The sequence below is a fragment of the Lissotriton helveticus genome, chromosome 1_1 (assembly GCF_964261635.1).
Source record: "Lissotriton helveticus chromosome 1_1, aLisHel1.1, whole genome shotgun sequence".
Classification (NCBI taxonomy): domain Eukaryota; kingdom Metazoa; phylum Chordata; class Amphibia; order Caudata; family Salamandridae; genus Lissotriton; species Lissotriton helveticus.
This window is the reverse complement of record NC_136057.1, coordinates 1,756,098,954-1,756,113,438: the sequence shown is the minus strand read 5'-3', so window position 1 is coordinate 1,756,113,438 and position 14,485 is coordinate 1,756,098,954.

Here is a 14,485-nt window from a genome sequence, read left to right as displayed (position 1 = left end):
CAAGGTAAGAGACCTCCCACTGTAAAGAGATCCCCCAATGCACAATCCCAGCCTCCATGTAAAGATGGCTCAACCGATCCAGCAGACAATCTGGAGTATCCGGAGAATCCCACACCGGAGAGAAATCGGAGTAATACCGGATACCCAAGGTCTTTCTGACCCTGTACCAAAGGCGGACCTTTTAAAAAAACTTAAGGGGCCCCAAATTAAATTGGAAAGCCATATTGTAAAGATTTAAATTGGGGAATTCCAGTCGCCCTTTCATCAGCCTCCTCCTCAAAATATTTTCCAAGAAAGCCAGGCTCCCTTAGAAGCCCAGATGAAGCTAATAATTTCCCCCTGCATCTTTCCCAGCTCCTTTTTAGGAAACGTTAGAGTTTTAGAATTAAAGAGTTAGGTGAGCTTAATTAAAATTGACATTTTAGTCAAATTCACCAGACCATAGGTTGAGAATGACAGAATCCTCCAACTAATGAGAAGAAAATCGATCTTGCTTGCCACCGCCTTAAAATATGTGCTAGGACCATCTCCAACTAATGTACTATTAAAATGCCTAGATAGACTTGGATGTATTCACAGAATAACCTGATAGTGCCCCATACTCATCCCCTAGCTTTTCCACCCTAGGAATAGTTTGAAAGAGATCTAACATATATATAATAGAATTGTCTGTATATAATGCTATCTTGTTCCTGAAGTGTCGCAAAGTGAAAGAACCCACCATTGAGCCTCCTCTAAGTAGCTGAGCAAATGGTTCAATATAAATATCAAACAAGAGAGGAATTAGGGGGCATCCTTGCCTCATACTGCGGGTGATCCCAAAACTCACAGTCAAAAACTCTATTGAATATAATACAGGCAGATGAATTTGCATACATTCCCTGAAGGGTCAAGATGGAACGTGGGCTCAACCCTATTACTTCCAAGACCTCCCACAAATACGCCCAACAGACCCTGTTGAAGGCCTTGCCAGCAGCTTTTGTGGAAACAGCCAATGGCATCTTAAGGGTTGTAGCCAAATCAACACATGCATTTAAGTGCTGGGTGAGATCATGTATCTGGCGCTTACGAACAAATCCTTTCTGATGATGGTGAATTACCTGGGGAGCCAACTTAGCAAGTCTTCCTGCCTAAATGCTAGCGAAAATCTTGAAGTCCGCATTTAAGAGTGAAATTGGCTGATATGAATCTGTGCTCTTACTTTAGCAGGTTTCAAAATCAACACAATCATGACTTCCAACCATGACTGCGGAATGTGGCCATTCTCAAGATAGATGGAATTAAACAGTTTTGCCCAAAATGGTACTACCACCTTTTTTAGTATTGTATAAAACTCAGAGGGAATAACACAGCCTTTGCATCATTGACCCGACTCAAATGCTCCCAGACTTCAGCCTCTGTGAGTTGTGCTTCAAGGGGCTCCTTTCCTGTTTCCGAAAGCCTCAGAGGATCCCTGTCTCACAACCACCCCCTAAGATCATCAAGGTCTGGAGTTATCTCCTCTGTGTATAGTGCAGCAAAAAGGGAGACCAAATGCCCATACATCTCTCCTGCATTCCAAGAGGTATCTCCCTGCGAGTTGATTATGAACTCTTTAATATTGCACCTCGACCTCTCTGATCTGGCTTTCCAAGCTAAGAATGCATTTGCTCTCTCCTCATACACAAAAGGATTCATGCTTTTGTCCTGCTATCTATACCTACCTTTATTTTCTAGCTTAAGCTTGAAGTTTGAGTGGGCTTCTTCTAATTTATTTTGCATATCGTCTTTGCCTTGAGATGGACTTTGCACGTCAAAAGTGGCCTCCAGTACCCCTATTTCCAGTTCTAGGGTCCTGCACTCCGCTTTCTCTGCTCTCCATATGCCAGATTTCGTAAGACCCCCCCACCCCCCCGAATATAAGCTATAACTGTATCCCACACTATGGTGGGGAAGCAGACCCTATATTATCAGCAAAGATTTCACTACTTGCTTTTTCCAGGGCAAAGGTGGCGTCTTTGTCAAAGAGGAGGGCATGATTGACCATCCACCTGGGATTCTGCCTACAGTAGGGGCACTGGAACACCACGGTGACCTCTGAATGGTCAGAACTATGTCCTGGCAAATGGTTCATTCCCTGGACCTTATCAAATATAGTGTTGTCAACAAAGAAATAATCAACCCTAGAAAAGTGGCTGTATTTCTTACTATAAAATGTGTGTCCCTTTGTCTGGCCTAGTTGAGGATGCACATTCCCCGATCCCAGTTCTTGAAGCATACACCTCAATGCCTGTCCGGATCCTTCCAAATGGATCTATCGAAAATAGAACCAAGAGAGTGTTAAAATCCCACCGCAAGACAATCGGTGATGCAGCCTCTATCAAGTTCCACTCCAAGGTGGAAAAATGGGAGGGGTCATCGGCATTCGGGCCATAACAATTCCAACAGAAAAATTCATAGTTGGAACATCTCATAACTGCCAAGACCCATCTACCTGTCTATACGTTTTAGATGACAACATCTCCATTCCCACTCCTTTCCTCAAAAGGACAGCTAATCCCTTATGAATCCCTGGCTGATCAATGACTTTGAAGCTATTGATCCTCCTACATTTAGAGAAAACTGCTCTACTCTCTACTGCTGTAAGGTGGGTCGCCTGCAAAATCGTTACATGGGCCCTACTCTCTTCAAGACACCGGAATATCAATCTCTGCTTCCCTCTAGATCTAAGGCCATTTATGTTTCAAGTTTGGTAACAGATTTCTCTACCTTCCCTCATTTTTTGTTATGCAGCCCATAAGGAAGGAGGTCTCTTTATGGTATTGGAAGCTCTTGGAGGCGGAGGATGACAGACTTGGGGAAACCTATGGTGTTTAGAAGGGAATGACCCCAGATTTTGCACTCTCTCTGGTATGGCAACACTCTTTAAAACTCAGGGGCGGCTGGTGACATTTTACAGTGGTGGGCGCAAATTGATTTGCAAGTGCGGGCCCCAGGCCACTCAGGCCGGCGGCGACCCCCCCCCCCACATACACAACACTCAAAGAAATGTATTCACACACGCATACACACAAACACATCCATTCACAACACTCTCCACCAAACATTCATGCATACACGCACGCTCGCACCAAACACTTTAAAAGAAAAGAAAAACACACACTCTTACCTTGCTGCCGGTCCCGGTCCGCGCCACCTCTGAGCTCTGCTCCCCACACGTCACAGGCTCACAGCGCCCCTGGCCAATCCTGGTGCCAGGGGCACAGGTACCCTCTCGCCCGCAGCACGCCCATTAGGGCTCCTGATGCTCATGCGGAACGCCGCAAAAACACAAGTGCGCATGCGTGGGCACGGGTAAAAATTCACCCTCCGTCCCCACGCATGCGTACTTGTGTTGCCGCCTGTACGATCTCAATGAATCAACATGACGCCCGCCCGGCGGTCTGACGTCATGTTGATTCATTGACATGATTGTCATGAGGGAGCTGCGGGCGGCGTCGGGTAGGGGGGGCTACGCCCCCACGCCCCAATGGACGAACCGCGCCTGTTAAAACTGCTGTATTCTACAGTCAAGCCATCTAATCTAAAAAAGAATCACTTCTTCACTATTATTAGACTATCCTGAACTCCTCAGAAGATAGCAAGAGTTATGAGAGGTCAGGCACCAAGATGTAATAGATGTAGACTCCCCAAAGCAAATGATGAGCATATGTTTGCTAGCATTTCCATATTAACCAATTCTTGTAGACCTGGAAATATGTCAGAATGCTGTGCCTTTCAAAGCATTACAAGGAGAAATATTTTTATTTCTCTTTGTTCTTTCCTCTTTCTATGTGTCGTAGAAAGAGGAAAAGCCTTAGAGGATTTATTTTGTGCCGGAAGGTTTACCTTCCTGCACAATAAACATTCTACCTGGAATTCAGGCACCCTTGCACCATGGTGCAAAGGTGGCAGCGTTGGCGCTAGGCAGCAGTTTAAGTGCCGGCACAGGTAGAGAGCAGGACATCACCATATTGTGATAGATATGGCATACTCCTGCCCTTTCTATTTCACACATCGCTGCAAGGTGTCCTGCTGTTTTGTCAGAAATAATTATAGATATCAGCTTTAGAGTTTGTTGCAGTCTGTGCCAAACCATTGGCCCATCTCCCCTGTCTTCTTCCAAACAAACACACAAAATCCTGCCCCTGACATCCTTTTTTAATAATTGTCCCTCTTCAGGGATGCCACTAACATTTTTCTATAAAACGAAGTTGCTGAAGTACAGCGCTCCGTGAAATTAGAGCAGGTTTATGCCCTGTAAATGTGCATAAATATTCCAACAAGGGAGATTGAAATTCGTCTACTGAGAGAAGCGAGCCTGCTTGCTGAGGAAGGCCACCATATTTTCCCCGCACAGGCAACAGAAAAAGATAGTAGTCAATCACGATTTCAGACACTCTTGGCCAAACTTAGATTTGAGAGGATGCATGAATGAGTAGAGTACATTGTAGCACACAGCTTCAGCCCTGCCATCCCCTGTACTAAATGACATTACTGGGTAAGACGGAAACAGTACGCTGAACCTTGCGGCAGCATTACTAAGGCAAATCAAATTAGCGGGATAAAGGATTCATTTCAGGCTACCCGCAGAGGCAGAATGCATCTCTGCAAGAGAGAGTGCCGGCTGGCAGCATGGGTTCACATTGTATTTGCATCAGACGGCCTCCCTGCTCCCTTCTCATCTGCACAGTTATGTAGCATTAAACATTAAAAAGCACGAAAGAGCAGGCACAGCATGGCCGTTTACCATTACCATTAATAAGAATACAGATTCATTGGTTTCATCCAATGACGTAGTACAAACCGAGAGAAAAGGGATAACTGGTGATTAGCAAGGTCTTGTGGTGCGAGGAACACTTGGTAATACATTAGCAGCAGGGACTACAAATAACAAGAGTGGACACATTTTTCAAATCTATTTTTTTTTGTATCTCGTGTAAAAACTGAATGAAAATTGTTACAGCAAATTTAAAAGTCATGCGAGATGCTTCTTATAGTCTTCTCCTCAGTTCCGGAAAACCTGAGATACTGACCATTATCTATCCTAGTTATAGCTCTTCTCTTCTTTCACCCCCACCAACCCTTCTAGCTTTGTCAGAAACTTGTGATTTATTGATGTTTTTTTCAGGTGACAACTCTGTCATCAAAAAGGTATTCTTCCACCTTTTCAGCCCCCAAGGGTTCTTCCCTCTTCGTTGAACTTAAGCTTGAATCTCCTGAGCAATAGATCGTCAATGCCCTCTCTCTCACATTGACTGATGCAGCCACAATCTGACCAGTCTGGACAGCACACACATTTCACTGCTTGGCTCATTCCTAATCTGTGGAGCTCAGATTCTATCACCCAACCCTGCTATCACACCACCGGTTGACTAATAAGCAAAGAATCAATTTTAAAGTGCGCTGCCCAGTCAATAAAGTCCTCCACTGCACTGGAATGGTCTACCACTCTATGGGGCAGATTTACGTTGCCTGACGCATCTCTGCAAATCGGCAGAGATGCGCCAGGAAAGATACGGCACGCAAGTTCATCCTTGCGCCACCCATGATGCGCCGCATTTACAATGCGGAGCACCATGGCGCAGGAATGAACAGATGCGTGTCGCATCTTGGGCGTAAAGTTGGCGCAGTGCTGAAGTTGTGTTGCGTGCGGCATGCAACTCCAGCACTTTCCCGACTTGCCCTATCTTTAACGTGGTGCGTCAAGCCTTACGCCTGCTTCAAGCAGGCGCAGGGTTTTGACGCATCAGCGTTGGGAAAGTGACTCAGTGAAATCTTGTAGATTTCACTGAATCACTTTTCAGGGGCATTCCTGCGACGGAACGCCCCCCCCCTGCACCGGAACGCCTCCATGAAACCTAACGCAGGTTTCATGTGGCGCAGGGCCTTACACCGTGACGCATCTCCATAGATGCGTCACGTTGTAAATGCCTCGTAGGGATGCGCCACGTATACGCCGCCTTGCGTGACGCAACAGCGGCGTAAACGTGGCGCAAGGGACTTGTAAATCTGCCCCTATACATTTTAGCCCGTTAGTTTGCCTCTCAACACTGTCTCTCAATATACACTTCAATATTGAAATGGTTTGGGGGAAGGATCCTATACTACCAAAGCTATTCCGGGCTAGATTACGATGTTGGTAGGAAATCATTCCGACTGAATCGGTCTCGGAATGGTTTCCGACCTAATCAGATTCGGGGAGTCCTACCGACTGATAACAATGGTTCTGGATACCATTTGGTCAGACTCCTGTTGACTTCAATGAGAGCCAGCCGAATACACAGGCTCCCATTGAAGAAAGGTGTGGGTGGGGAAAATTGTGCACCCTGTGGCGGGCACCCCATGGTGCCTGACACACTGTGCATGGTCTGCAAGAGGGGTCCCTTGGGTACCCCTAAGGGCCCCACTCGGAAGGCTCCAGATGATGGGGAGCATGCTATGTACCCCCAAAGTCAGAATCCGGCAGTCGATCTATGTTGGAACAACCAATTCGGAAAGGCTGTTTGAATCCGACATCGTAATCACTCGATCGGAAACACGGTCCATAGACCTGTACGAGTCACCTCTGACCGAATCAGTTCCTCCGAATGCCAATTGGAACCATGTTGGAACCGACTCGGAAAGTCCGAACGCTTTCCGACTATCATAATCGGTTGGTCGGAAAGCCTTCCGAATCGGTCGGAAAGACAGATTCCAAATCGTATTCGGAGCCATTCAGACTGACATCGTAATTGACCCATCCGTTTGGAATTCCCTCCCTTATCTCATTGGCTAAAGAGCCAGCAATTTAAATATCTGTAAACATCTGAAGACTTACCTCTTCTATCATGAGTTTGAGTTCTAATAGTTTTTCTAAGGGTGAATTCCTCCTCTTCACTTCCTTATGGCTGGCATGTAGATGCTTCCTATTGGTCGGTGAATAACTTACAAAATCTGGAAAGGGTACAAGCACGAAGTGAAAAAATATCTCTTGTCAGACATTTTTGGCTCAAACCAGCCTACCGTGAAGTAAAATAGTGTAAAATTTGGGAGTGATAAAACTAAATGTATTTCACAAATTTCACATAGCATGAAATTTGTGAATTCCGTGTGCATAAGGGAAATTTTGCAGAAGTGAAATTGAGACTTTTTTGTTATTGACTGCATTTTATAGATGCAATCCATAGAAACACCAGTTGTAGATAGCAATACGCAGCTGAATATGATAAGGGGCTGGCCAGAAACCTCCAGACCACTGGTTTATATTCCACCAGCAGGGTAAATCAGCCAGTTTTTTATTTGACTCAATACCATGGATTTTACAAAGTTGGGAATTATAATATTAAAGGGTCTGATTACAATGACGGCGAGACCGCCCCTGACAGCCTGTGCAATTGTAAGCATGTTTGCTGCCCGCCATATTACAATGGCGGATAGCAAGGTGGCAGTTGGCAAACCTAACTACCACAAATCTGACGGGATCAAGGAGCCCATCGGTGCATCGGAGGCAGGCATAATCCCTACAATGACTGTGGTTCCTGCCAGGCACCGCCATAGGGATTATAATGTACCTCCGGGCCAGCCTTTTCATGGCAGTTTACTGTCAGAAAGGGACATTAGGGGCCCCTAGTGGACCTTCATACCCCCTGACCCACAGACATGGGACCCTGGGGGGTACCTGTGGTGATCACCTACATATCTGTGCACCTTATGACAGGCACTGCATGGTGCCTGCCATATAGTGCAGGGATGTGCAAAATTTCGATTTTTTGAACTGCACTTTGAAGGCGGTCACATTGTAATTTACTAAGCGGAACCGCCGGCTGCAAGCCGGGCGGTCTTGTTACAGTAGGGTCCGACCGCCATCCTAATCAGGCGCAAAGTTCCAATATTCATTTCAACGTGGGATTCAAGCTTCAGAAATATTTTATGATTTATATTTTTATCCTATGATGAACTGGCCTATAGGGGAAAGAGATCAGAGGCATTGATATTTCTTTGCATATTAACTTCTTAGATATTTCTTCGCAAATCAACATCTTGCCTCAAGAACCTCGACATAGATTCAAGTAGAATGCACATTATACGTAAAAAGGCTCTGAGTTTTCATATCATATCCGCCTATTTTGAAAAGTTGGAAACTGCTCACAGGTCAATATGTGTGCCAATATGCTAGAATCTAAAGAGGCTAGACATTAATACCTTACAAAATAGTGTTCAAAACAGCTAGCTCTATAATGATGGTTAAGAAATAAAATGTATGAAAAAGAATGGTAAATCATATTTATTTACTTTGTAGATGAACTATACATTTTAACCTACAGAACAACTAATGTACAATGAAAAGTAAACATACAGAAGGGCATACCTGGAACTCTTTTTGCTTTTTGATTCCTGAAGAAGTAGCGTAAAACAGAGATTGGAAACATACATGTTAGGGGTCATAACTGAATTTCTTTTTAGTTTTCTTATGTCTGGCTTATTTTAAATGTGCTTTATTTGAGTGATGGTTTTGAATTAAAACATTCTTTACTAAGTAAAGGATCTCACAAACAAGAGGCGTGATGGTAACTTGACTGGTTCATACCAATAATTTAATGATGGAACATGTCTTTCATTGAGAAATCTGACCAATGTTGCCTTGAGAGCCAATCTAATGTGTCTTCCTTTGAGGATATGCCGAATAACCCATGCTTGGTAGACTGGCCAAGACTACTTGGATGCCATTTTCTCTGACTGTACTCACAAGTAAGCAAAAAGATTAGATCTGCTTAATATGGGTCACTTGGCTGCTTAGGACTGGGCCTTTAAGCAAAAAAGCTTAAAAGCATAAAAATAAAATGTTTAACCTTAAAGTCAAACATTTGAATGTATGTCTCAGGCATAATTATGATGATGATAATAATGATATTAAAGTATAGAATTATAGAAGGGATACAGTGATAATGGAATGTAAGTCACCAAGACTGATATTAAGTAGACAATACAAGTAAAGCTTGAGCTCTCTATGATATCACCCATAATCCTGCAGTAAAAAACATTTGCAGTATTCATATTTTTACCCATGCATACTTTTATGTTATGGATAGCCCCCAAAATCATCTTCCCCTGCTCAAAACTGCTAGCAAGGGCAGTGTGGAGCTATGCATAACATGGCTTCTCTTACCTGTCCCAAATGTAAAAAGACAACAGGTATTGGCATAGCCAATAGGTCTTGCCTTTAGGGCCTTATAAGTATTTCGCCATGCAGCACATTAGCCTGGATGCTACAGCATCTATTGTTACTTCTCGTGCCATTGGTGAATGACCACACATGCCCAAAGGAAATATTTGCTTAGGATCATACAGTGAAGGCAAGCAGGTAAGCAAGTATTGATCGAGTCTTGCCTTAGGATGAGAAAACCTGACACAGAGATAGCAGGTACAACTCAGGGCCCCCATACCCAATCACCAAGCCATTAATGCATTTATTTAGGGAATGTCACACCCCAAACACCCCTCCCGAAGCTACTCCCTGGATAATGGGCACTTATATTCCATGCCTCACCAATGAGACTGCGTTATCTACACCATTAATGGGCTTTTCTGCTGCCCGCAAGGCTCTGAGGGACAAGAACCAGGATTTGCATGCTTTTGCTCACTTTACACTAAGTGGGTCATTACGATGACGGACAGACTTCAGTCCGTCCGCCATCTTATCGTATTTGCGACCACACCCATACAACGTGGCGTTCCCACAGGGAAAATTATGATGCGATCACCACCATGGCAGTCGCATTGCCCATGTTAGTATTGCGGCGGGTGCAGCACTCTGCAGCACCTGCCGCAAGACAAAACAGACACCCCACACATATCCCTGCACTACGTGGCAGGCACCATATGGTGCCTACCACAAGGTGCAGGGATATATTTGGGGGCATCATAGGTGCCATCAAAACCCAAAGTTAAGGGCCGGGGGGCGCACTACAGGCCCCAAAGTCCCTTTCCGCCTGCCTTTTCATAGCATGGCCATAAAAAAGCTGATGGAAAGGTACATTGTAATACCTACATTGGTGCCTGGCAGGCACCGCCAGCATGGTAGGGACTACAAGCCCCTACACCGCACAGGCAGGCTCAAGGAGCCCTTTGAATGCATGACTGTTAGACTTTCTGACCTCCATTGTAATATGGCGGGTGGGAAACATGTCTCTGATGATGGGGAGACCGCCAACGACAGACTGTGGTTGGCGGTCTCCCTGCCATTGTAAGCAGACCCTAAATTATATTTTTATTTATGTATTTGCTATATGCACATACTCAAGGCCTTGTTGGGTTAAAGTGTGCACAGTCTTGTACAAACCATGTATATTTATTTATGGCTCTTTTTTAAAAATCTTTTTTATTAAAGCATAAATCACACATACAAAACAAATAAGAAATATCTCAGGGAAACCAAGCCAATACAGTACATCGGTACGAAAGAAAAATCAGAATAACATAATCCACCTTAAAATCTCAGAGATCAACGGTTTTGGGCACCTCCTCATTAGGACTGGGTTCAGGGGGAGTGCAGATATCTCCCCTGTGACAGTTCCACGCTCCCCAGATCTTCCCCCACTTACAAGGGCACCCCCTGGCTACATATACCAACTTTTCCCGCACCATGCACCAGTCCAGGTCCTCCGCCCACTTGGTGACCCCAGGCGCCTGGCTAGTGCCCCAGAGCTGGGCAATGTTATGTTTGGCCACCATATACGCCAATGTCACCCATTGTTTCTGGGACACATTTAAATCAAACGGCTCCCAGACATTCAGCAAACAACACCCAGCCTCGGGCCTCAGCTCAATTCCCAACCCTTGGCCCAGCTCCACATGCATGGTTGACCAGAACGTCTGCACTCGCTCACAATACCACAAGATATGCATTAGGGTACCATCTTCCCCACACCCCCTCCGACACGCACTACTATCAGCTCGTCCCATGCGAACCAGGCGCGGTCCCGTAATATAGGATCTATGCAGGAGTTTCAACTGCACCAGCCTCAACCGCATCTGAATCGCAACCACCCTGGGAGAGGCCACCGCTTCCGTCCAGTCTTCATCATCCAATTCCAACCCATCTTCACACCACGGGGCCCTAATCTTCCGCAGTGGATCCTCTGAACGATTCACCAGCTTGCGATAGTTCAGCGAAATCGTTTTTTCAGGGATATGACCATTTAATACTCGGTCCTCCAGAGGTGACGCCTCCTTAAGAACCGTGCCCTTGGGGACGTTGGCGACCAGCGCGTGCCTCACCTGTAGGTATCGAAAATATTAGTTCTGGTGCAGTTTGTAATGGGCCACCAAGGACTCAAACATGTGGATGGTACCCTTCCCCCATACGTCCCCAATCTTCGCAAAGCCAATTAAGTCCCACTTATCAATGCCCTTAGACTTCCACATACTGCCCAACTTCTCTGAATTCAATAAACAGGTGGCCAGTGTAAGTCTACCCTCCCACCCCAAACATTTGTTAGCAGCATGCCAGACGTGCACCACATGGGCAGTGGGGCCAGTCAGCAGAATCCGACCCAGCTTGGAGAACAAAGCCCTCTCCAGCAAACCACAAGGCGCCTGACCCCAATCCATTACAAAACCCGGGTCTCCAGGAATCCCGTGTACGATGTTATTCACTGCAGCCAGCTGGGAGGCCCAATAATAATATTTACGAATGTCCGGGAGCCCAATACCCCCATCATACCAAGGAAGAGTCAACTTGCTGAAGGCAATCCGAGCACTACCCCACCAGAGAAGCCGTCTCTGGAGAGCCTCTATCTCCTTGAAGTAAGCCACCGGCACCAGGTCCATCGAGTTCTGCAACGCATACAAAAACCGAGGGAGCGCCATCATTTTAAACAAGACCGCCCTCCCAAGCAGAGAGAGTGGAAGGGACCTCCAACACTCCACATATGCCCTGCACCTAGTCAACGGAGCAACCAAGTTCCGTTCGCACCGCAGCTGCGGATCTAGCGTTATATATATGCCTAGATACCGAAACCCAACTTTTTCTATCCGCACCGGACATGACCGCGGAACCACCGGAGGGTCCCCCGCCACCACAAACATCACCAACTTATCCCAATTACTGATTAGTCCAGAATATCTACTGAAAATGGCTAACACATCTAGGAAGACTCCGAAGGACTCCTTAGGCCTAAGCAAGCGATCATCTGCATAGAGTGAAATCTTGTCCTCCCACTCCGGCGTCCAACGCAGACCCCGAATCGATCTGTCCCAACGCACCCACGCGGCGAGCGGCTCCATCGCAAGCGCAAATAGCAGGGGCAACAACGGGCATCCCTGTCTTGTCCCCCTCCCGAGCTGAAAATCTCGGGACTTACAGTTGTTGACTATTATTCTAGTTAAAGGCTTAGAGTACAATAAGCGAACCCATCCTACAAATTCAATGCCAAACCCCAACTTCTCCAAGACCGCAAACAAATACTGCCACTCCACCCGGTCAAAAGCCATCGACGCATCCAAAGAGACCAACACCGTTGGTTCGTGTATTTTCGAAGCACCCCCGAGGACCCCCTGCAGCCGTCGCAAATTCAACAGCGTAATCCGGTGTGGCATAAACCCGGACTGGTCCGGGTGAATCAGGGTCGTAATTACCTTAACTAGTCTGGTCGCCGGAAGCTTCGCAAGAATCTTAGGCTCAGCATTCAGCAGCGATATAGGCCTATACGAAGAGCACTGCGTCTTAACTTTGCCCTCCTTGTAAAGCACCACTACGTTAGCTATTCGCTGATCATACGGGAGCTCTCCCACCTCTCTACTCTCCAAAAACATAGCACGTACGTACGGAGCCAACTTGTTAGCATTTAACTTATACAATTCAATAGGGATCCCATTCAGACCAGTCGCTTTGCCCGATTTAACCTGCCTAATCGCTTGGGCCACTTCGTCATCCGTGAACGCAGAGTCAAGATAATCCCTATGTTCCTCTGACTGACGGAGCATGATTATATCTCTAATCAGTTCACCATTTTCCACCTCCGTGTGGGCACTCCCTGCTGTATACACCGCCTGATAATAATCTGCGAACTCATCTACTATCTCCTGCGGGTCTGTTAACAGGTGCGACGCCTTACCCTCTAACTCCGGCACCAATATCGAGGTCTGATCCCCTCTCTCGAGCCATGCTATCAATTTACCGGCCTTGTCCCCCGTGTTCATATATTTTACTCTGTACGGCCGCCTGACTAGCCACTGCCTTATTACGTACTAGCACGCGATATTCCTCCTCACGAAGGCGCAACTGATGCAGGTCCACTGGAGCCCTCGACTCATTAAACTGCTCCTCTAAATTCAGAATTTCTGCCTCTATCCGGACCATATCAGCCAGCGCCTCCTCTTCTTCTTCCCTGCCACCAGGGACAAAACTTCCCCTCTTGCCACAGTCTTGTATGCCTCCCACAGGGTCTGCGCCGAATCTACGGAGCCAGCATTTTCTCGAAAATAACTATCGGATATACGGAGGACATCTTTTCTGCTGGCAAATCCAATCTAATGACAAGCCATAACGGAGAATGATCAGAGATACCCATCCCGAGGTAACACGCCTCACAAATCTTAGGTGTCATCGCTGCCGGGAGTAACGCGTAATCCAACCTTGACAGACTACCATGAGCCGCGGACACATGAGAATAATGTGTAACCATCGGGTTACATGCACGCCATCCATCAATCAAACCCAACGTCTCCAGGAGGTGCGGCAGCCACCGCTGTGAAGGGCGGAGCACTCGAGGAGGACTGTGATCTATCTCCGCATCCAGGACAGAGTTAAAATCTCCACCAATCACCAGGTCTCCCAGAGAAAACGATAGAAAAACATTCCCCAGATCACGATAAGTTTCAGCCTGCAGGCCCGGTGGCACGTACACCAAAATGAAAGTCACAGTACGACCCCCAACCAGTCCTGAAACCCCTACATATCTCCCCCTCTGGTCAACCCAAGTGTTTTGCACCGACAGTGGAACGGAGTTTTTGACCAAGATTCCAACTCCTCTGAACCCAGTTTGTAAAGTCTGCATGTGCCACCAACTTATAACCACCCCTGTGAAGAGCCAGACATTTATTTCCAACCAAGTGCATATCCTGGAGAAGCACAACGTCTGGGCCATGTCTCCTAATGAGCTGGTTCACCATCCCTCTCTTGATCTTGTCCCCCAAGCCATTCACATTCCACCTCAGTACCCTCATTCCGGACCCCCGGGAACTACGTGTCTCCGCACCTGTACAGTTTCAAATACAATAGCATGGTGACACCTGAGATAAAAAAAAAAGGAAAAAAAACACACTCTCGTCAACACACCCACCCCCCACCCCCCACCCTGCACCCCTGCACTCGGCCATTGCCAAAGCCCAACTCGCAGTGTGCCTGTCGCCCCATTCACAAACAAACCCCTATCTAAATATAGATTCGAGGAGGAGTCCAGTACCCCAGATCCCCACCTTCCCG